The sequence below is a fragment of the Triticum aestivum genome, chromosome 6B, assembly GCF_018294505.1.
Source record: "Triticum aestivum cultivar Chinese Spring chromosome 6B, IWGSC CS RefSeq v2.1, whole genome shotgun sequence".
Taxonomy (NCBI): Eukaryota; Viridiplantae; Streptophyta; class Magnoliopsida; order Poales; family Poaceae; genus Triticum; species Triticum aestivum.
This window is the reverse complement of record NC_057810.1, coordinates 40,476,420-40,501,883: the sequence shown is the minus strand read 5'-3', so window position 1 is coordinate 40,501,883 and position 25,464 is coordinate 40,476,420. Positions and strand designations below refer to the sequence as shown.

At 44.0% G+C, this 25,464-nt stretch overlaps 1 pseudogene; it reads left to right on the top strand.

Annotated features, from left to right (window-relative positions):
• The first annotated feature begins 4,394 nt into the window (after positions 1–4,394).
• On the top strand, positions 4,395–23,447 carry LOC123138739 (wall-associated receptor kinase 5-like; annotated as a pseudogene).
• Positions 23,448–25,464: the final 2,017 nt, after the last annotated feature.

Here is a 25,464-nt window from a genome sequence, read left to right as displayed (position 1 = left end):
GCCGGCTCAACCCTGAACGTTCGCTCCCTCGCTTCTGCGAAACAGTGACAGTTCGCCGCAGCGAGCGGCAAATATGATTTTCCCCCATGGAGCCACCCCATGTCCTTCCCTGGCCCGCCCGTCTATGGCACAACGGCCATTGTTCACCCACCCCCACCACTTCAACACCCCGCCGACACCACTGCGCGAGTGCCCGCAGTTGCATCCTACCGATGGCCCGCCATCACCGGCGCCCATCCTACTGACGGCTTTGACAGGCCTGCTGCGACGAGCCAAGGTTACCGGGTGCGACTCGTCCACACATGATGCCGTCGCCGCTCGGAAGGTGTTCAGGTGTTTGCCTGGCCGAGGCTCATCCATGCCCACAACATGCGGAATTAGAGCATCTCCAGCCGTTGGCCCCCCAGGAGGGGCTAAAAATCGCCTCCTGGGGGCGCATCGGCGCTAACCCGCACACTGGGGGCGTGATGCCCCCCAGTCGCGGCGCCAAGGTTATTTTGAAAAATTTAAAGATGGCACAAACACGGCGCAAATTCATTGCAAACTTCAGCGAGTTCGTTCAAACTTAAACATATTTTACCAAAAAAAAACTACTAGGAGCCGCCTCCATCGCCATCTGCCTCGCCGCTCCCCGCCGCCCGCCGCCCGCCCTCGTAGTTCTACATGCCGAGGAGGCGGTAGAACCGCGTGTAGTCACCGCCGTCCCTGCTGCATCCCTCCCCCGGTTGGCGCGATGGTTTGTACGGTCCGGGGCGTCCTCATCGTTGTCGCTGTCGAGGATGACGACGCCCTGCTCCTCGCGCCCGCGCTTGCGGGCTTCGATCTCCTCCAGGGCCCGGCGCTGCCGGACCATCTCGTCGCGGAGGTAGTCGTCCCGCGCCAACTGCATGGCATCCTCGTTGGAGAAGCTGCGCCAGGCTATCTCCTCGTACTCCGTGTGGAGGCTGGGCTTAGGCTTGGGCTCGACGAGGATGAAGCGGCCGGATGGTGGGTGGAGTCGCCGATGCGGACGCCGAAGCTGCGGGTGCGCGTGCTGACCGGCGTGTCCTGAGGTTCCGGCTTGATAGGGCGGAGGTAGGGAGAGCCCAACGAGCGGCTGGACGAGGAGGAGGACGCGCCGGGCCGCTCCATACGCCTCGGCGTCCAGTAGCTCCCTCAGTGGCGTGAGAAGGTCGGGGGAGCGGGGTACTCGAGGCGTGGCGTGTTGCCGCCCTCGATGTACTCGAGGACGGCCTCCAACATGCGGCCGGGTACGCCCCACCACCGGCGCCGGCCGTCGGAGTTGAGCCTGCCGGAGGGCACGATGCCGTTCGTCGCCTCGAGCTGCTCGGCGTGTCGGCGGCGGAAATAGGCCTCCCAGAGCGGGCTGCCGGGGGTGTACCGTGGGCCTTCCCTCGTCGCCCGCGGCAGGGACGCGCGGATGCGCGCGATCTCCGCACGCCGGGCCGCCCCGATGGGTGGTGGTGGCACCGGCACGCCGTCGGCGCTGATCCGCCACGTCCCCGGCACCCGCATGTCCGACGGGACCGGGTACTCGGCCTCGAAGAGGAGGCGAGCCTCGCCCTCGTGCAGATGGCGGCGCCCGCATTCGCCGCCGCGCCGTCGCCTGGGAAGCGCTCGGCCATCCTTCTGAGCTGGAGACGGCGAGAGAGAGGAGGAAGGGGAAGAAGTGGGCGCGTCGGCGGTGTAGTGTGTGTGCGTATCTCCGGCGCGCTGGTTCTTGGCTTTATGTATGCGGTGGCGCCGCGCGGTAGGATTGGCCGGCGCGTTACGCGTGGCGGGCGAGGAGACGCGCGTCGCCCGGACTTCACTGCGCCGCTCTTGAGGCATCAATGGAGTCTGACCGGCGCGGCAGCCCGCGCAGCTTTGGCATTGATTCGCCGCGAGAAACGAGGCGATGAGGACGACGAAGCGGCGAGAAGAGAGTCGAGTCGCTGACGCGGCTAGCCCACGGCGCTTTCGCGCCAAAAAATATTCGCCCGGCCCTCCCGAGCGCCCCCCAGCGCGTCGGGTTCGGGTTGGGTCCTCCGGCGCCAATTTCGGTTCGAGCAGGCGAAAAATGGGCCCCTGGTGACGCGACTGGGCCGATTTTTTGACGCCGACGGCTGAAAAATCGTCTTGAGGGCCTTATTGGGGACGCGGGGAGATGCCCTTATCACTCCAAAGGAGCAATGGTGGAGAGCTCAGATGTGTTCTTTTAATAACATACTATGTTCATCGTGTTAGTCCGACAATGAGGAATTTGTGGTTCCTACTATGGCTGTCAGGCTGGTCACAATGGGCAAGAACATAAGCTAGTAACTTCACACTTTCCTAGACTATGTTACTACCTCCATAGTGGGTAGGAACATCCATGTAGTGTCATGCAACGATGTATTTATTAGGTTATAGACTCATTGTTTCTTGGAGTGTGTGATGTTCCGGTAACTTAGCTAGTTACCACAAGCACCTCTCTCTTCATTAAATACGTGCCACATAAGCAAAGTTGTATTGGAGTGTGTGATGTTACTCCTAAGTTCCTCCCCACTGTGACCAGCCTCAATGAGCACATCTCGAGCCAGCGGCCAGCGTCTCATGGGCCTACCTCACAACTACCAACGTCGTGGATCGCGGTTCCATGTGAGAAGGAAACCGAGAGGAGTGATATAATTAGCTTTTTTTCCGCGACAAACTTCTAATCTATTCATCTTCAATCATGACAGTACAACAAACAGCAAAAATAATAAAAAGATACATTCAGATTAATAGATCACCTAGCGACGACAACAAGCACTGAAACAATCCGAAGACGCATCGCCGTCATTGCCCCTCCTTTGTCAGAGCCGGACACAACTTGTTGTAGTAGACCGGAAGTCAGTGTGCTAAGGCCCCATAAGACCAACGCACCATAACAACAACAGTTGCCGATCAAGAAAAGCTTAGATCGGAAGGATCCAACCTGAAGACACATGAACAAAGACGAACAAAGACCGGATCAGAGTAGATCCACGAAAGATAACTACCGACCGAATCTCGTGAGATCCGCCAAAGACACACCTTCACACACCCTCCAACGATGTTGGACACACCACCGGAACGGAGGCTAGGCGGGGAGAACCTTATTCCATCTTCAAGAAGCCGTTGTCATCTCGTCTTCCTGAGCAGGACACAAATCTATCTAGTCTAGTTACTAAGCTCCCATGATTTCCTGGCTTCTGATGGCTTGAGGGTTGTGTAGGGCATTTTTAGGGTCGTTTGTCAGTGTGCATCTTTTTTTTCCGGTTGGACACTAACAGCACAGCGTGTAGCCTTGCAATGCCCTTTGTCACTATACCACATACCGCACAGTCAATAATTAACAACTCAATTTACTGCAAGCAACGCTTAATGCTGCAATTAATTCTTAATTAAATAGGAAAAACAACCTATTATCTTATGCTTATGAGCCAATTTATAAACCGGTCAGGAGGGATGCCTCACCAGACAAAAGTGCTCTGCATGCGTAGTATACCAGTAAAATCGTGCCTTGTGCTTTTAGAGCATCTCCAAAAGAAGATGTAGATAAAGAAAAACTAATTTTTGCATCTTCAGGTTCAAAAAGCCACCTCCAATAGATCATATAGATATAAAAAGTTTACATCACCTGGCCCAAGTGATGTAAAATACAACATCTGGAGATGCAAATTTGCACCTCCACGCCAACCCCTGTTCATTTCTTCCCACCGCCGCACATCTTCTTACTCTCGCCACCCGCCGCACTGCCGTCACCGCCCGCCCAACCACCACACCACGCCGCCGTCGCCTCGCACTAGATCTGGCCGCCAACCACCCCCGCCGTCGGTTCCGCGACTCCACCACTGTCGCCCGCCTTGAATTGGGCCAGATTCGCCACCGCCACCACCGCCCGATTCACCCCCGCCAAGCCCTCACCCCGAGCTCCCACTCCACCGCCACGCGCCTCCAAGCCCCCGCCTCGAGCACCCACCCCACCTTTGCCACCTGATTCGCCCCCCACCAAGCCCCCACCCCGAGCTCCCACTCCACCACCACCCGCATCCAAGCCCCCGCCCTGAGCGCCCACCCCACCACCGCCGCCCGATTCGCCCCCGCCAAGCCCCCACCTCAAGCTCCCACTCCACCGCCGCCAGCCTCCAAACCCCCGCCAAGGCCCCACCCCGAGGTCCCACTCCACCGCCGCCCGCCTCCAAGCCCCCGCCCCAAGCGCCCACCCCACCTCCGCCGCCCGATTCGCCAATGCCGCCGCTGGTCAATTCTCCACCGCCGCCGCTTGATTCGCCACCGTGAAGCCCACGCCCTAGCCCCAATCCGCCGCCGCCCGCCACCAAGCCTCCACCCAATCCCCCACCCCACCGCTGCTGCCCAGACCGTCGCGCCGCCGCCGCCCTGTCGTTGACATGCCGCCGAAGAAGATCCCGAAGAGAAACACAGGGTTCTTCGGTGTGCGGGCGAAGCTGTCTGGCAACTTTGTCATGGATTTCCATGACGAGGGACACTCCTTATGGCTCGACACGTACTCCACCACTGACGAGGCCGCACGCGCTTACATTGGAAACAAGGAGTCACTGGGAAATATGCAGAAAGTTAGCAATTTACCCTCTTGCATCCAACCAGAGTGTAACTATGATTATAGATTTACCATTCTACTCTTCCAATTTTGTAATATTCCGTGTAATAACCATTGAGCAAGATATTAAGCTCGGGCGTATTGAATGAAGCTCACACACAAAATATTCATTAATTTGGCTAGACAGATACTTTTATAAAAATATTTAAATATGATTGTCACTACTATATAGCACAATGAAATGACAATTACACACAGCGAGCCAACCAATTAAAATAGACCGCGTACAAAATAAACATAGGAGACTTAATCCACGATCGAAAAATAGGCGCGGCAAAGGGCGCATTATGCTCTAGTCCCAACCAAACTTGAAGAAGTGCCTAGGTAATTAAGACCCCCAGGGGAAAATAGGGATGCCTCCTACGTTACCCATAATATGTGGAAGTGTCGACTCTAATTTCGTAGAGTCATTTGATCTGAATGTACATGAAGAACATAAACCATATTGACGGAACGTAGAGACCTAGGATGTCGAAGATCATAACATGAGCGATTGTGCAAATTTGGATGCCTTTACTATATATCCACTCATGTGGTAAGTTTTTTTGCATGGTAAAATGGGTTTCATTTATTATATCATAAAAATCATAGTACAAGCCACGTGCATACCGACCTAACAAAACTGCAAAGACAGCAGAATGCTAGCATTTGCACACAGAAACACCACCCAAGAAGTAGGATTACAAACAAGACTGAAGAATCCTCTGAGCTTGACACCAATGCCCGTTACCTGCATCTGACACCAACATAGCAGCCACCAAAAGAAAAAATGACGGACCTCCACACCGAGCTCAACGCGGCTCCATCGCTGATAAGCAGCTTTGCGGACCTCCAAGGTGGCTCGCCAATAAAGGCGAAGCCATTGCCGTTGAACGAATCAGACCGGAACAACACCTCGGACCCGCCATCGAACACCAGATTTGTCACCACCACCCAACTAAGGCATTGGAAGAGGAAACAATACCTGCCTGCCACGAACCACGAACCCACACACGATTCACCATCTTCCAGATGCCGTCGATGCAGACCACAATCTACATCCGCTCCTGGACTACCTCTCAAGCTCCACGCCGGCGCTGGAACAAACACCGTCGCAACGGCAGAGCCCGAGGACACAGGTCCACCATGAGGATGCCCCCGCCGCCACTATTGGGAAACGTTGCATGGAAAACAAAAAAAAAATTCTATGCACATGCAAGATCTATCCATGGAGATGCATAGCAATGAGGGGGAGAGTGTGTCTACATATCCTCATAGACCGTAAGCGGGAGCCTTTAACAACGTGGTTGATGTAGTACAACTTCTTTGCGCTCCAACTGATCAAGTACTGAACGTATGACACCTTCGCGTTCTGCACACGTTCAGCTCGATGACGTCCTCCGCCTTCTTGATCCAGCAAGATGGTGAGGTAGTAGATGAGTTCCGGCAGCACGACGGCGTGGTGATGGTGATGTTGAAATGATCTCCGCAGGGCTTTGCCTAAGCACTACGAAAATATGACCAGGGGTGTAAACGGTGAAGTGGGGCGTCGCACACGGCTAGGCAATTGACTGGGGTGTGTTAGGCGCCCCCTCCTCATATATATATATAGGTGGGAGAGAGAGGGCAGAGGCCAAGGGGCGCCCCAAGTAGGTCCAAATCCTACTTGCGCTCCTGCCCTTTGACGCGCCCCCTGCCATGTTTGTCTGAGGGGGAAGTCAAGAGAGGGGAGAGGGAAGGAAGGGGAAATCCTATTCCACTCTTTCCTTTTCCCTTCCCCTCTTTCCTTCTCCTCCTAGGCCGGCCCATATGGGGGGCGCACCGGCCCCTTGTGGCTGGTGCGTTTCCCCTCTTGGCCCATAAGGCCCATATCTTTTACCGGGGGTGCCCGGAACCACTTCTGGTGACCCGATAAGTACCCGGTACCCCCCGAAACACTTCAGGTGTCCGAATATCATCGTCCTATATATACATCTTTACCTCTCGACCATTTCGAGACTCCTTGTCATGTCCGTGATCTCATCCAGGAATCTGAACAACATTCAGTCATCAAATCACATAACTCATATAATACTACATCGTCAATGAACGTTAAGCGTGTGGACCCTATGGGTTCAAGAACTATGTAGACATGACCGAGACACCTCTCTGGTCAATAACCAATAGCGGAACCTAGATTCTCATATTGGATCCTACATATTCTACGAAGATCTTTATCAGTCGAACCGTTATGACAACATACGTAATTCCCTTTGTCCATCAGTATGTTACATGCCCAAGATTCAATCGTCGGTATCTCTATACCTAGTTCAATCTCATTACCGGCAAGTCTCTTTACTCTTTTCCATAATACATCACCTCATGACTAACTCCTTAGTCGTTTGCTTGCAAGCTGATGATGTGTATTACCGAGAGGGCCCAGAGATACCTCTCTGATACTCGGAGTGACAAATCCTAATCTCGATCTATGCCAACCCAACAAACACCTTCGGAGATACCTGTAGAGCATCTTTATGATCACTCAGTTACATTGTGACGTTTGATAGCACACAAGGTATTCCTCCGGTATCTGGGAGTTGCATAATCTCTAAGTCGAAGGAATAAGTATTTGACATGAAGAAATCAATAGAAATAAACTGAACGATCATTATGCTAAGCTAACGGGTGGGTCTTGTCCATCACATCATTCTCCTAATGATGTGATCCCATTATCAAATGAAAACCCATGTCCATGGTTAGGAAACCTTAACCATCTTTGATCAACGAGCTAGTCTAATAGAGGCTTACTAGGGACATGGTATTTGTTTATGTATTCACACATGTATTTAAATTTCCGATCAATACAATTCTAGTATGAATAGTAAACCTTTATCATGAATAAGGAGATATAAAATAACAACTTTATTATTGCCTCTAGGGCATATTTACTTCAGCCGCACCATCCTTGCTTGAACAAACTGGTTTTTAAATCCACCCCAAAAGCGGATTGCCTCATTGGGGAAGGATCTGAAGATTTATTAGTCGGCGCCGCCATCACCACCGCTGAAGACAAGAGGATGAATATCCCAAAACCCTAAGAAACTAATGCCTAAAACATTCCACACGCGTGGATCCGGCGACCCCCCTCACCACCGACGGCCGAGGTCGTCAGCGGAGGGGAGCCGCCGGAGGATGGCGGGAGAGGAGGACACCCTGGCGGCTGGAGGTGAGATCGCCTTTCTTTCTAAAGCGATACACGGCGATGATTGTGTCGCAGAACCTATCGTTGGCTTTACTCATGTGGTACTTCATCATATGATTCATATAAGATCCATCTGTCTAGAGATTGTCATATACATCTAGAAAGCCATATGGTTTGGAAGAAGCTTGTACAGTTTGGGAAGGGGTTTTTTGAGAGAAAAGAAGAATATACTTCAAACGATATGCCCTTAGGCACGGCCGTGCATAACATAGAAATCACACATGGAAGGGGTGGGCAATTAGCTAGAGCAGCAGGTGCTATAGTGAAACTCATTACAAAAGAGCGTAAATCAACCACTTTAAGATTACCATCTGGGGAGGTCCGTTTAGTATCCCAAAACTACTTAGCAACAAACGGACAAGTGAGTAATGTTGGGGTGAACCGAAAATGTTTGAGTAGAGCCGGATCTAAGTGTTGGCTAGGTAAACGCCCCGTAGTTCTTAGCATCAAAATCAAGATGACTCATACTTTTTCTCCCCCAAATCGTATGAAAGGGAGTTGCTACGTGTATTTTGCAACAGATATCTTTGTTGCACTTGTAAAGAAGATTGTGTAGTGGATTATTATTTCTGCAACATAGGTTTGATTGTGGGATTAATTTTTTTGCAACATAGGTCGTGGTGCGGACATTTTTATCTTTGCTTCTTTTGCAATAGTGGTATTGTTGCAGAAAAACTTTGCAAATGAGGTGATGTTGCAGAAAATTGTTTCTTTGTCTTCTTCTTTATACGGTGTTATGGAAGAAAGTTTTGCAACATGACTGATGTTGCAGAAATCTTTCTTGCAACATATTGGATGTTGCAAAAAAAAAACACCATTGTTGTTCGCCACGAGCTCCCGTTGGACAGTGGTGAGAGGGAGAGGCGCGGACCATCCCACCATCATGGAGCCGCCGGCGTGTACCCACCAGATGAGGGTTAGGGAGGAGCTACGATGTCCATCCCGCCATCGTGCTGCCGACAGCAAGCGCTGGACCTCCGACCAGCTTGCCTCGTCATCATCCTCCTCACCAGCGAGATGTACGATTGATCGCAGCTCCATTGTCTCCTCCAGTCGCTCCACTAGGTTGGAGAAGTCGCTTCACGAGATAAGGTTGAGGAAGTTGTGTACAAGAGAGAGCGACAGAGAGAGAGATGTGGGTGGTCTAGTAGGCCACGTGTCGAGCAAAGAAGGTGACAGATGCAGTCGTGTAATCAGCCGGCTGACGGGAATCTTCCCCATATTAAATGAAACTATTTTAGATATAACAATAAAATACAATATACTGAAGGGATTATATGTCTAAGTGCATTTTTTTGCGGGAGTCTAAGTGCATATTTAATAATACGTACTCACTCCGTTCTGTAATGTAGTGCATATAGATTCTCTGAAAAGTTGAGCTTTGCAAACTTTGACCAAGTTTATATGGCAAACTGTTTATATCTCCAATACCATATATATACAAAATACGAAACTACGTCGTATGATAAATCCAATGATATATCGGCATTCTAGATGTAAAAGTTTTTTCTACAAACTTGGTCAAAATTGGTGAAGTTTGACTTTTCAAAAATACTGTATGCACTACATTATGGGACGGAGGAAGTACTTATGATGTGTGTAAGATAAAATCCATTGGAAGGTATTACCTTTGTTCTGGTTTATTGGGCCACTTTGTATTTTGGGCCAGACTTTGACCATCTGTGGAGTACTAAAATATAAAGTATATATCGATAAACCGCGTGTGGACATGCGGCCACGCGAGGTCATTATCATCGCCACTCCTTTCCACGTGAGTCATGCTACTCCAATACATTGATGCCGTATAACGTTTTCTGGGCAGCATACACTAATTGGTATAATTCTCGTATTGCCTCTGCGCCACAATAAATGGCTGACATGGCAGGCACACTCATTGAAACGATGGGCGCCTTGATTAGAATTGATCACACGGCCGTGAGACGTAGCTCCATGGCACGAGAGAGCTATTTGCACCAAGCTGTCAACCAAACTAATAATAAGTCATGAGGCATTGGCTTAACTAAACAAACGTGTTCATAATCAAGTGGTGGACATTGCAAGCTACTGTTTTGTATTAGGATCTCAACCAGGAAAGGTCTCTCCAGAGTAGTGAATATTAACGAACATCTAACCTTTCGCTGTCGCTGGAGCTTGATGCCATGGCCATCCTTTTCTCGCAAATCCTTACATGTACGAATTTCTTACCCAAAAATAATCAGTTGAACATCATTCTTCATACTAGTTAACTCGAATCATGAAAAAAGTCAGTGCACCACTAAATAAAAAAATCAAGCAAAAATTTACTGAAAAATAAAAATATGTGTACGTGACCTATAGAGAATATTGATACCTCGTCCATATGAGTGAATGACTTTTATTTCACTGCTTTGGTTGATTGCAAATCTGCTCTATCTATTACACTAGTATTGTATTACTCAACAAATTAGGGCTAATTGTATGATAGGTCTATTTAATCAATGCGCCAGTTATTAGCTATGTACCGATAATTAAGGCTAATTACAGTATACCATTCAGTTTGTCTTGGAACGGTCATTATGAATAAAGCTTGTTGTTTTAGTATTTCATTTCTATTGATTAGTGACATATAAATGGAGGCCTGGCCACCTAATCACAATTCATGAGTGCCATAAATTGGGTGGTGTGCACGCATTGATACATGTCTGCAACGCAATGAACACACTGCACGCATTTGTTAGCTATGATGAGCCAGGGACCATGGGACTTAGTATTCACATTTGTATTCACTGCCCATATCTGCCACAGCCCATATCAGCCACGTATTTGAAAGAGCTTTCCGACAATATAATTTTTGTGACATATAGCTTACATTTTGGTAGTTATATTTTGAAGTCAAACTTTAGCCAAAAATAAGAGGGGACCTAGGACGGAGGGAGTACGTGAGTCCTAGATATATAGCCTCGGATGAGTACATCGTACACATTTAATTGGTGTTCGGATGGGTATATCTAAGTGCATACTTACTACGACTAGAGTTTGTAAGACGTGAGTATGTGCCTCCACAGCACACCAATTGTGGGTGAATATTGTTGAACTATCGAGGTAGTATACGCACGGGCATGGATAGATAGTATCGACCAACTAGTCCCGTATGCCCCTGGGGATCATGCTAACTTGTGCCGAGGAAGGTACTCATAGGAAATAAGGATGGAAACGCTAACTCCATGATCCTAGCATAACTAGAAGTCTAGAAGATCTTTATTTAGTTCGGTTGGACATCGGATCTTATCTTATCATACTGATTGAGGACTTGTTGCCTTGCCGCCGGAAAAAATGCATCTATATAAAATCTTGGAGATCCACACCCAAGACTAAAACCATTCACAGCGCCAATATTGCAAGACTTAGTTTTGTAGACGCAATCTAGTTCTTGTACTCTGTAACCATAATACCAATTTATTATATTAATAAGGCATAGGGCGCTACCCATCTTGGGGGCCTGAAGTTGGATAAACATTGTCTCAGAAATGTGAGCCTTACTCATCTCGGGGTCCTATCCCGGGTAAACAAGGTGACTTAGTTACCACCAAGTTCCCCTCGGACTCCTATGGCGGCGTTTGCACATTACATTGATATACCAATATAGATACTATGCATTACATAATAATCTGATGTATCGCATTCATACATGCATTCAAATACTGACATAGTAATACATAACATTACATTGATATCCATTACATGCATGCATTTCACATGTCAAATTTCTAAAAACAAGAAGTGCATTAGTCAAACACACAAAATATGATATTCGTACATTGAGCAAGTATGTGAAACATGTCTAGCTTGATGGTGGCAGATCAGTCATGTGGCGGTAGTATGTGAAACTTGTCTAGCTTGATGGTGGCAGAACAGTCATGGGGCGGAAGTATGTGACGCATGTTTAGCTTGATGTGGCGGATAAGTCATGGGGCGGGATGAGGCATAACGGTTGAAGATGCCACTATCATAGGTAAAGAGCAAAAATATCAGCATAGGTACTGAACATATGGCAACACAGCAAAAACCGCCTTCTATATCAAAATAGATACCAAACTTAGCACATTAGCACATAGCAACATAGCATATTACCAGGGGCTCAGTTTTGCTACCATGGTAACATTTTTGACAAGGTCACTATCAGCATGCATCTTACAAACACAAGCAACACGATGACAAGGTTACTGTAGATAATCATGTTTAGAAAAACATTTACATAATGACAAAGTGTTCATATACACAACACGACCACCCCATTGCCGGCCGTTTACTTCAGGGGTGCATGATTCGCTTGTGTTTGGAGGAAGAAGGGAGATTGTGCGCCATCAAGGAGCGCAAGGAGGGCATGTCCTGAGCATGTCCCTTCAAGTGAGACGCTTATTATACCGGGGTGTCTTAGGCACCATAGAATATCCTGTTCTCGCGGATGACACCGTTATCAAAAATAACTAAGGGATGTATGTGTGTGTGGGGGCGGGGGGTGGGGGTGTTTCTTGTGTGGACAATATGAAGGACATAACGAACCCCATTAGCTTCAGATTGCCCACACAAGAAAAAGGCCCTCCTTATTTTGTGCATGATAGGAACCATGGCGGAATATCAAGCAACAACATGTGGAAAATCCGTGTGGTTGTCAATGTGAAGATGGGCAATGTTAGCTGCCCTGCCTGACAAAGAATGGACACACACATTGACAGTGAAGCTTAAAATAAAATGTCTCTGCCTGATAGAGGTTATCTACCTTTGTTCTTCATATGTGCAATGGCTTCATAATATTAACCTTTGAGGCAGAGAGAGATATTAGGTGACTCCATAGGAGAAGGTATGTAAAATTGAAATGCAGTAGTTTCTTAATAGAAGAAAAATACGAAGACATCCTAATTTCATTTTGCAACAAGATTTTTTGTCAAGATAAAGCACATCTTAGTAGCATACTCTTATTATGGTACTTGTAGTATTATTTCTCAACACTAAGGAAACAACTGGGTTGAAATTGAGAATATAAAGGGTTGGTATTAGCAATAAATTGCTGAGAAATTATCGTTGGCACGCACATTGCTATACAATGATCATAGTTGAGTTATATGAAACAAATGAATATTGCATTATAGTTGAAAAATTCCTTCATTATGTGTTGGAGAAGAGTAAGTTCATTTAACTGAAAAAGAAGTGGTCCCTTACCACTTCTCTGTAAGAATAGTTAGATACTTGTTGTATGTACCATATTACAAAAAGTCATGTCAAATATAGATGCAACGGGTGCTTAGTATGGTTTATCTCGGTATGAATCAAAGCAAGGATAAATAAGTATAATAACAAGTCTTGTCTAAAATCCGTTGTCATTACAATCAGTGTATCGAAATGTTTGACTTTCTTATCTCGGTGATTGTATATGTAAACCACTGGGGATATACATTCTACAAAATAACTATTTTGCATCACATTTTTAGTTTGTGGCAGTTTTCAGAACTATTTGGCATAAGTTTACTTTCATATGAACTTATGAACGTGTAAGATAAATTCAGTTTGTGGTTTCTTTTGCTTGGTTGTATGTGTAGATATGAATCAATGCGAGCAGACTACCAAGTGCCACGGTGAATGTATAGAAACGAATGGACTATTGATGTGCCGGTGCCCCCCAGGAACCATTGGCAACCATGCCATACCCGGTGGGTGTGTAGCTATTGTTTCTGGTGCAGGTGAGCAACTTAATTTGGATCAAGTGTTTCCTACTCTTTCTGTGTCGGCTTTTTCTTTCTTTCTTTCTGTTTTCCCTTTTCCTGCAATGAATTTTATCCAGAAGCTCTGTTAAATGTTATTATTCACGTACATGACACATTGGACTCTACGGTCCTGTATAACGTTTCCCTCTTGCTATTCTTAGTTGGAGACATGTTAGCAGTTAGTAGTGTGTTGGAAGCTCATAGGTCCTCGCACCCCTTGATAAAGAAACTACTTTGGAATGTATAATTGACATGTTTGAGTCCTTCTACATTTTAGTAGATCAATATATAAAAAGTCAGCCTTGTCTAGGTTTTACCAAGGTTATAGAATATACTATCGACATCTAGAAAACAACATAAATAAAATCCAAAAATACACTTCATCATTAATCTGATGATGTTAATTTGCATTGTGGATGTTCATATTATTTCTGGAAATATGGTTAGATATATATAGACAAGTTTGGCTATTAAAAAACCTAATATTTACTATATTGTGGAAAAGAGGGAGTATCCAAGGCCGCCATTGAGCACCTCCAAACCAAGTATCAAATTTGTGATGCCTCTAAATCCATAGGATGCATAAAAGGCTAAACTTGTGCTTTGAACATTTAAGCTATGATGGTAGGCTCCTTATTGTTAGTGCACTCATTTCTTCACTTCCCACATTTCCATGTGTTGCCGCAAGCTTTATAAATGAGTGATTGTGGATTTTGACAAGTATAGGATACAATGTATTTGGAGACGGAAGGATCTCCAAAAGAGCCACCCTGGCTACTTGGGACATGGTATGCAACCCTAAAGTTCAGGGAGCGCTAGGTATTCTAAATCTTAAGGCTTGAATTATTTCTCACTGAAGAGTGCATATGGTTCCTAGATGCGCCTATCATTAAAGAACCCCTGGCTTACTTGGGCCTATGTATATTTAACCATGTAGAAACCAGTAACATGTGAGTAAGAAACAAATACATGTAACAATTGATCATCTCAGCTGCACCAATAATCAAACTACATGCATTTAACGCAAATAGAATCACACGGATTCTACATGAGTGGGGAGTTGTATGTCGGCATTCATCTATCGATAGAGGAGCAGCCACTAAGTAAGCAGTGAAAAACACTCGTTAGTATAACAAAAAAATTATAGTTGTATATCGGTATTCATCTATATGTGTGGCTTCCAAAGGAAGTTGATAAATCATGAGGAAATGTGTTAGTACAAATGAGTGTCGGCAAGCTAAATTATAATCATGTTATAGAAAGCACCTCTTCTCAGAAAATGATTGCACGAACTTATTCAATATTTTACTGAAAAATAGCAGGCATGTTAGTGACTTGTTGTCTTCATTTATAGTCATGTTATTAAAAACAACTATGCCAAGGAATGCAAGTTATTCATATATGAGTTGGTTTCTGCTATATCAATAGTATGGAAGAGCACAACTTACCTCAGATTCTTATGCAATGCTGCACATCTGCTTCCATTTCAGAAGAAATATTGATAAATCCATGATGTGTATTGAATTTCACTGCCACTAGATGGGATATTAGTCATACATATTTATTAGTTATGAGACAATCTTTAAATCACACAAATTACAGATTCAAGCACCAATTAGGCAGACATTAATATGTACCTTCGGGAACATAAACTTGCCCGGAGAATGCATACTGCATCTTTAACAATTTCTTTGGTAACATAAGAAGAAGATCACCCTACAACCTGATCGAAGAAACGTTCGACCGTCAAAAGTAATCAGAACATTTGAAGCATAAATTCACATTATGCTCACATTATAAATGCACCTTGTAGCCATCATCATCCTTCATTCAGAAGTAATAATAATGAAGCAGAAAACTATAACTTGAAAAGAAAAACTGTGATTATCTATCAAGCAATAAGAATATACAGAAAATTAACAAAGAGATAGGTTGTGGCATAAGCATTACAAGTCACTGCTTGGCTTCCACTGTCTTAATATGCAAAACTGACACAATTACAACAATTTAAAGTAAGGGTTTCATATATTAATCAGCGAAAATTTGTATTATAGACGATATGCAGACGTGTGTGAAACACAAAGCTGGGAAACTATACAACAAACCTATCACTAAATGTATATGCTACAAATTTCATAGAGAAGTATGCAGTTTCAATCTCTTGGGCCAAAATTGTTTACTCTTAATTTTTATTTTTATTTGAAAAGGGATCAACTCTATTATAACGATTCACCGAAAGTACAGAAAACCTCAAACATAATAAAATTTACATCGAGGTCCATGGACCATCGAACGATCATCGCCACCGCCAGAACGAGCGGCCGACACGCCGCTGTCGCCACTCCTAGGCCGGAGTCGGCCTGACCTTGTCGATGCCAGCCGGGAAGTCTCCGTGCACGTGCCCCTAAGGACCAACACCCCGGAACCGCAGTCGTCGCCATTGAATCCTTGAATATATTTTAATAACCTAACACCAAATATCGCTGAAGCGTACGCACGACGAGAAACCCTAACCTCGATGAGCTGCCAGGAATCTACGCCAGAGTTCCGTCTAATCCATGCCAAAGGGCGAATTTGAGGAGGACCGCAGCCAGGAAGACTGACTCATTAGTTGCTGAAAATTTTACCATTAAACGCACGTGGCATCACAAGCGGAACAGGCGAAGTTAATGGTGCATGGCTCTGAAGTTTTATCACATGTTTTTGACGGTGTTCTTACCCATCAGTTCTTTTTTCTGCTAGGACCAACTTTTGCTAGGTTTTAGGCAAAATTTGTAAAGTGGTAGTTCTGCGGAAGGTTGTCTGAATTGTGGTAGTTTTTTGTTAAATACTCCATGGGTCATATGAACCATATTTTTTAGCTTAATTAGCATAAATCATTAAAATTAAAAAGAGTTTAAAAAGGTGCATTTGATGAACGAGCAGAACTACCACCAATCATCTCTACATGTAATTTCTTTCTAGCGAGATGATCATATTTTGTTTACCCAAATTTCACAGGTATATGCTTCCACTAATTCTGTAAATGTATGCTTTTCCGGCAATTTCTTGAAAATGTACTTATGATTTTTCCTTATGTTACCATAGAACATGTAGAGTTCATATGGACCATGATAAATACAAATCCACATGTATTTGTAGCAATTATATTTTAGATAATTTGCTTGGACCCACGGACAATATATTGTTTTTTTATGTTTGAGTTAATTAACATGATTTTTGGGGAGTTTCTAATTAATATTGTGTGCCAAAGTACTTTGTGCTACTTATAAAGAAGTTTTGATTTAATATAATAATTAGCTAAAGAAACTAGTGGTCAAAGAAGTTTCACGCGTGAATGAGCTATAGAAAGAAGAATGTAACGTTGATTTCCAAGAAAATGGACTTCACACCGAAAGTAGGTTGTCAATTAAGTATTCCCTTTTCCCTGAATTACTTGTTACGGAAATGGATATATATATATATATATATATATATATATATATATATATATATATAGAGAGAGAGAGAGAGAGAGAGAGAGAGAGAGAGCGCGCGCTAAACTTTGTCTATGTAGATATATTCATTTCTATGACAAGTAATTCTGGAGGAATGAAGTGCATTTTATTTAAAAAATGTTGATTTTGCCACTTTTCTTTTTCAGCAGCTAGCTGCAAGACGTCCTGTGGGGACGTAGCCGTGCCATACCCGTTCGGCATGGGCCCGTCGACCAGCTGCTACATGCCAGGGTTCAAGCTCGTCTGCGACTCGAGCCATCAGCCCCCACGGCTGTTTCTCGGCAACGCTGAGCTCCAAATCGTCGATATCTCCGTAGCCAACTCGACCGTGCGAATCATCCGAACCGGTGCCCTCATAAGCCCTGGTTCCAACATGGGGTCCACAAAACAAGTGGTTTGGGTCTTCGGACAGAAGGAGATGTTCGGCAGTTCCTCGTTTTTTTTCGACGGTGAAGCGCCCTACTCGCTTTCCACTAGAAACAAGCTTGTGGCAACAGGGTGCAACGCACAGGCGACGCTGCTCGGACATGGCAACCCGGCTATGATCAGCGGTTGTGTCGCCTTCTGCTCCCGCAACGACACCAGTAGCAGCACCGGCCTTGACGGAAGTGGTGGTGGCAAGTACTGCCACGGCATAGGCTGTTGCCAGACACGTATCTCTGAGTCCATGGACGGAATGCCCAAAGAGTTCCGCTTCCAATGGTTAGACTCCAAAAACCCTAAGAACCTAATACCGTTTCCAGCGTACGCATTCATCGCCGAGGAGGGTTGGTTTGAGCAGCAGGGCAACCTGATCATGCGGAAGGCTCTGAATGAAACGCCGGTAATTTCCCTGAAAGTTCCCATCCTTCTCCGATGGGAGGTCTTGCGTAATGGCTCATCACCGAACGCCAGATTGCGTCAGGATTGCTCTGGGAAGGTTGCTCGGGACCTCTGCAAGAGCGAGCACAGCCACTGCAAGCCTGGGAACAGAGGCTATACGTGTAAGTGCAACGAGGGCTACAACGGCAATCCCTACGTCCCCGACGGATGCAATGGTACTTCCTTCGACTGAACACACACAGTTAATTTACCTAAGTAGTTCCGATGTGTCTATATATCTGGAAACGACACTGCTCTGAATTTAATTTACCTTATTTCTTCTGTCCAGGTAGCACCCCCAAATACTTTCGAGGTGAGCATGCTTAATTGTTTTTGTGAAAAGGAGGATATACCCTGGTTTGTGCATCTGGGTGATGCATGTAGCCATTTTATTAATTATTCATAAAGACCTTAGAAAGTGTAATACACATGCCTCAAGCCATCATCTTGGCAACACACCTGCCGCTACTCCTATGTCCTTGATGAAGGGGTGACAAGTCCGAGCATAATACCAAACAGACATCGCATCAAAGTCTAACATCTAAAGTCAGATGCACCAACACAACCAATGCCGAGACTGGGTCACGCACCGGTCTGGCGCACTCAAGCATGCTTAATTTAGGACGACTTTTCCTACGTGTACTAATATAAGTAGTATGGTATTCTTATTAATTATTACTGCATTCCCTTGTTCTCATATTGATGTGTGGCCAATATTTTTTTTCTTTCGATCACATTGTTCGTTACTCCATCCGATTCATATTACTTGTCATCAAATTGATGTATCTAGATGTATTTTAATGCTAGATACATCCATTTGAGTGGCAAGTAATATAGATCGAAGGGAGTAGTAAAGTGTAGAGTACCACATCACATAAATTGATGGCACTTGAAAGAACAAATGCACCGATTTTTTAATTATTCTTTTGTAGCCTTCTTTAGACGGAAAAGGTGATTCGGTACATAGGCTCAGGTGCACCCGCAATGAACAGGAAAAATACTAGAAAGATTCACAAAAATCTGATATATCTTTTCTTCCATGGAAGATAATTTGGTGCATGAGGCGCGCTCCAAATTTTAGATCGTTCGGACATCTTAGTAGCTCTCTGTAAAAAAAAGACAAATTTGGGGTCTGTGAAAAAGTTCACTGTTTATGTATTGTTCTGACCCAGTTTGTCTTTTTGCTAAGAGCTACTCGTATGTCCAACTGGTCTGAAATTTTGGAGCACACCTCATGCACCAAATTATCTTCCATGCAAAAAACATTGGATTTTTTTATGTTTTTAATATTTTTTGTGAATTTTCTCTTCATCGGGTGCAGATGAGTCTGGGCTCAGAAATGGATATTCGTCTTTAGCCTTTATTTTGCAACTGTGAGCCTCTGGCTATTGATATGAAAATAATTATTTTTTTGTTAGATGAAAATTGCATCAGTAGATTTATCATGAAAAGTATTCCACATATCAGTTACTCCCTCCGTTCGGAATTACTTCCATTTTCGAGACAAGTAATTCCGAACGGAGGGAGTATATATTAAAAGTGGATGGACGCCAATTAGACATAAATTCCATAGAAAAGGAGAAAACATTGAACATTAAATTTGGTTAACCAAACTAACCACAAATAATAGTGGTGGATTCGTATGTGGTATGATCCAAACATCATTACCCAATCTAGTTTTTTTTTGTGCGAGTATTACCCAATCTATCTAGTTGCCGTTTTGGATATTTACACGGCTTCTAAAACACAAATTTGATCACACTTCAATACAAATTATTGATCAAACTTTAATCACCTTCGTGGCGTGTCATCAAGATCACGAGAGGATGACTTTTGAAACATTGATATGATTGTTGTGGCGTAACCAACATTAAATTGGGGAGTTCCTTCACATCCTATTTTTGTACGGCGAGACAATTGATCCATAGGATGCTTCATAGAATTGCAATCCCCGCTGCCTATCATGCGGCGTACTAAAACTGGACTTCTTTTGAGGTATCATTAAGCATTGCTCCATTAAGTGCTTACATAGGGCGAGCTCGGTGGTTGACACATCAATGTAATGTCAAAACCACTCTCAACAACCACGACACCAAAATATGCATCATCGGTGCTGTGGGTCCTCGTTTTGTATTGTTGGATGGACATTAGGTTTCCAGACTCTCCAACAGTTCAACTGGCCACTCTCTTCAACAAAATCTACAAAATGAAACGTACAAGCAAAAATGCATGAGACATATTAAATGAACCTGGTTCGTTGTTCTCATTTTTACAAACTAGTGAAAAATATGCTGCCTTGACAAGCAAAAACCCTCCTATATGGCAGAGACCATGTTGGCATGGAAAGCAAAACTCTACCATAACAAGCAAACTGCTGTCCTGGCTAGTTCAATATCTGCCATGGCTACAAATGTCCCGGTCATGGCATCGGGCATCCACCAGGCCAAATACTAAATCTTGATTTCAATGAACTTTTTATTTACAAACATATATGGTAACATGATAAAAATTTGATTTCCATGCACTAATTAAAAGTACTTGTCTGATTGCTAATCTACTCAGCCTGGATTACGATTCCAAATATATGGAAACAACACTAATACAAATATGATAACCAAAAGCATCAGTTAGTCAGGTATTCTTTGAATATTTTGACTCTTCCATGATGTGCCTCATATCAGTATGGTCCAGTTGCTAGAAGTGATTCACAATTCTCTACAGCCGATACACAATGAGCGTTCACTGAAAGAATAAAAATAGAAAACATCTAACGTGGAACTTAAATCTGCACCAGTATTGTACCTACAACAAAGTACTCCTTCTGTTCCATATATAAGGCACATAATTTTTATCCTATGTCAAAGTTTTCTATGTTTGATAAAATTTGTAGTCCGAATACAATACCAAATTAGCATCAATAGATCCCCATAAAATATACTTTCATAACATGTTTATTTGATATTATTTTTTATAGGTATTTTTACTGATAAACTTAGTCAAACACAAAAGACTTTGGCTTACGACAAAACTTACACGCCGTATATTTTGGGAATTGAGGGACACCAGAAAATATATTCTTCCTTACTAAAGTGGGCATGGAAGTTGTTGCCATTGGGTGTGCCGGTCATTGTCGTCCCTGTTGTAAGCGTGTTCATTGTTGTTGTCATTGTCATCCTCATCACTAGGACTAGGTCCACATCCAGCATGCCCACGACGATGTGCATGTGACTGGCAAGTCCAAGACCGATAAATTCGTGGATTTAAATAATTTGCCAAACGAAAGGGCCACCACTCACACAGTGCTAGATCGAGTCAAGCCTCGGTATCTGGTACGGTTGGACCACTCCCAATACCAGGCACATCATCATCAAAATTCACATTCACAATTGAGGCATGCCATTTTTTATCCCATAGATTGATTCTGAGTCGATGGTCTATGAAAATTTCTCATGAAAAATTTTGTTGAGAGAGAGAGAGAGTTATGTCACATCATGATCGGATAGAAATTCGCATCTATAATGATGGTTTAATTGGCCCTTTTAAGATTTATTTATCTCTTCCGGCGCAAGTATCACACGGTGCCACCTAATCAAGAAGATGATGTGCCATTGCAATTAGGTATCAGGGAGCAGATTCTGGTATGATATTATGAGACGATATCATGGCACATCAAACAAGATAAGCTAATGAGATATGGATCATATGGACATCTTCATATTGAGATTCTACAAATTAATAAGTGAAGTGATAACATGATACTAGTGCATGGTATTATGCAATATTTTGGTAGTAACTAAAGCAGTATCATGCACTATGATGTTATGCATTTCGACTAGCCTTAGGCTATCAGCAGTGGGGAGTATTATACACTTGTATCATGTGTATGATAATACATCTGTAGTGCATAGTATCATGGGATAGTATTTTATACGATTCCATTTATTTTCATTCATGACACATAGAAGTACATCATTTATTATGATACAGTATCATGATACGATACCAAACCCTCGCTTTCATTATTTGATTGTATGAGACGTCAACAAAATTGCCTAGTTATCATGCTTGATAGTTGTTATGATACTCCCACTACGGGAGAACTTAGGTGCATTTCAGTGTCAGATTTCCCTCAATCGGTTCCTCCTTATTAGTCTCCATGAAAAGTTTCTAACATGACCTAGATGGGGACAGAGGATGTGGGACATAACATAACCATATATTATGAAGTTTATTCATGGGAATAACAATGTGCATACATATGTGGAAGAAAATGTATCTTAAAATATTTGTACTGTTTCAGGTATAAGCATCATTATTGGTGTTGCTAGTGGGGCTGGTCTCATTCTTTTGGCTCTGATTATATACTTGATCTCCTACAAATATAAGCAACGGAAGTCGCAAATGTTGAAACGGAAGTTTTTTGAGCAAAATCGTGGACAATTATTGCAACAATTGGTATCTCAAAGAGCCGATATTGCGGAAAAAATGATCATATCCCTGGAAGAGCTAGAGAAAGCAACGAACAATTTTGATAAAGCCCGTGAGCTTGGTGGTGGTGGACATGGAACTGTCTACAAAGGCATTTAGCAGACCTCCATGTTGTAGCCGTCAAGAAACCAAAGATATTAGTTCAAAAGGAGATTGATGAGTTCATTAATGAAGTTGCTATCCTGTCACAAATCAACCATAGGAATGTAGTAAAACTCTATGGTTGTTGCCTTGAAACAGAAGTCCCAATGCTAGTCTATGAGTTCATATCCAACGGAACTCTTTATGAGCATCTTCATGTTGAAGGGCCAAGGTCATTGCCATGGGAGAACAGATTACAGATAGCAATTGAAACAGCCAAATCTCTAGCCTATCTCCACTCAACGGCTTTAATACCTATCATCCACAGAGATATCAAGTCCACTAATATACTTTTGGATGATACTTTAACAGCTAAGGTGGCAGACTTTGGATCTTCAAGATACATTCCATTGGACAAATCAGGTCTAACAACAATGGTGCAAGGTACACTAGGATATCTGGATCCTATGTACTTCTACACAGGGCGCCTAACAGAGAAAAGTGATGTTTACAGCTTTGGTGTTATGCTCGTAGAACTGATGACTAGAAAGAAGCCATTTTCCTATATGGCTCCTCAAGGTGATGGCCTTGTGGCACATTTTGCTACCTTGTTTTCTGAGGGAAGTTTGTTACAGATATTAGATCCACAAGTTACGGATGAGGGTGGGGACACAATTGAAGAAATTGCTGGAGTTGAAGTCGCTTGTATAAAATTAAGAGGAGAGGATCGTCCAACAATGAGACAAGTAGAGTTGAGGCTGGAAGGAGCTCACTCACCTAAGAAGCATGCAACAATGGTAGTTCAAGAATTTGAGGCGAATGATATTGTCATGAACTCTTCAATAACTGGAAATGGAATAACCGACCGAGAAGGTCTTACTAGGCAGTATAGTCTGGAAGAAGAGGGCATGTTATCAGCAAGTTATCCACACTAGTTGTGCTTACACATTACTTGGCCACTGTTTCATTTTGAATATTTATGTGCATTCACTTACATCGGCGAAATGAAGTGAGTAGTGGCCCATTGGTAAGGAGTTTGTGTAGCTGGCGCACTCCGGTTCAATCCTTGGATTTACAACTATGTGCTGTATTTTCACACGCGCGCCCGTGTGTGTGTGTGTGTGTGTGTGTGTGTGTGTGTGTGTGTGTGTGTCTAGGCTTTGTACTTTTATTTATCATTCTCATTTTTGTACCCAATGTAAAATGGTGGCCAAATTTGAGTACTCATTTGTGGTTGCATGCTTAGAGAAAAAGTTGTGCTCTGAACTTGTTACAGTGGTGGTTCATGTTTCCTTCATGTAGCCAATAATATCTGATATAACATGTATACTTGTAGCAAAAAAATAGATTATAATTTTTTTCCCTTTCTGTAGCCGTAAAGGACTTCTTCATTGCAAAGGGGCGAATGAGAAACGCACCCCCCCCCCACCCCCTACCTACAAAGGTGAGGTCGGTCATGCCCAATCAGTATAAAATTGTATGTTGTGACGTTGTTCCTCCACTAACATCAATGAGGAGGCTAGCTTCATATCCATAAAATTTCTGGGAGTTTGCCACACTTCAAGTCCAACAACAAGATGAATTAATAATCACTTATTATCAATCTAATTAAATTAATAATCACTTATCATCAATCTAATTAATTAATAGATCAACTATTGCCATTATAGATATGAAAATTACGTACGTGAGCATATGAGACTTGGTTAATTCAGTTGCTAAAAAAAATTAGGTGCTCAAGAAAAGACTTGGTTAACTCATCGGCGCAGACTGTGTGTGGAGGTCCTTAGTGCGGTCTCAGATAGTGCGATGTCGCGGAGATAGTGTGGTGTAACTAGCCAGTAATTTTGGCAACCGACTGGTTATCCAACTTGTCAATGCTCTAGTAAAAAATATATTTTGGCTACTTATCAGTACTAAATTTGACTGAAAATACAATTAGCTAATCAAGTAAATGCTTTTTTTTGCGAGATGGTATTTCATTTTTGTAACTACATTGGATGGTCAAGGTTAAGATAATAACATAATACAACAGGGTACATGTAACATTTCGAATTTTCAATTTGGAATGTTATACACTAGCATCGTTGCATATCATGTTTTATTGCTTTTGGCCTGATCCTAGAAATTCTACGCAACTCAAGGACCCTCGGAGAGAGTTGAGGATTTCGATAGTTTCATATTTGAGTTTTCTCGAATTTTGAAAATAGGATCATTTGATTTTATTTATTATATCTTCAATTATTTCTGTTACAAAAGTATGAGAGAGGGAATAAAACGACTTTCCCAAAATAAAGAAATATTGAGGATTTAATAAAAAATCAAATAAGTTTTATTTTGGAGTTTTTGCTATTTTATTTGAATTTAGGAAAAATTGCACGTCTTTCAAAATTGTAGTTTAGGGCCAAGAAAGTGTTCATCTCGTTCTAAATATTTTATTTAGACGGTGAAAATTTGTTTTAGCATTTTTAGATTTTTATTTATTTTTCTAGGATTTTTCTTAAATTTGGCGGAATTCATTAAAAAAACGCGTGCGCGCCCGACTGGGCCGAAGCCCAGCCGAGCCAGGTCGGCCCGCCTCCCGCCGCCGCCTTCTCCTGCGCGTAGCCGCTCTGCCTCCGCTGACCCGGACACAGAATCCGAGCCGGACTCCTCCCCGCCGCCGCCTTGCCCCTCCCCCAAGCCACCCCCTCTTTAAATACCAAGCCAGGGCCCCACCTGGAGCCCAAGCCGCAGCCGCCGCTGCACTCCACCGCCGCCGCAGCCGCCGCCCCACCGCCTAGCGCTACCGCCGCCAGGGAGCCGCCGCCCCTCCGCTGGTCGCCGCCACCCCACACCCCACGCTGCCCCGCAGCCCCGCCGGAGCATGGCCGTAGCCCGAGCCGAGGTAGCCTCCCCGCCGCCCGGATTTTCTAAAGAAACCGATCCGGTTTTTTTAGAAAACCCTAGTTT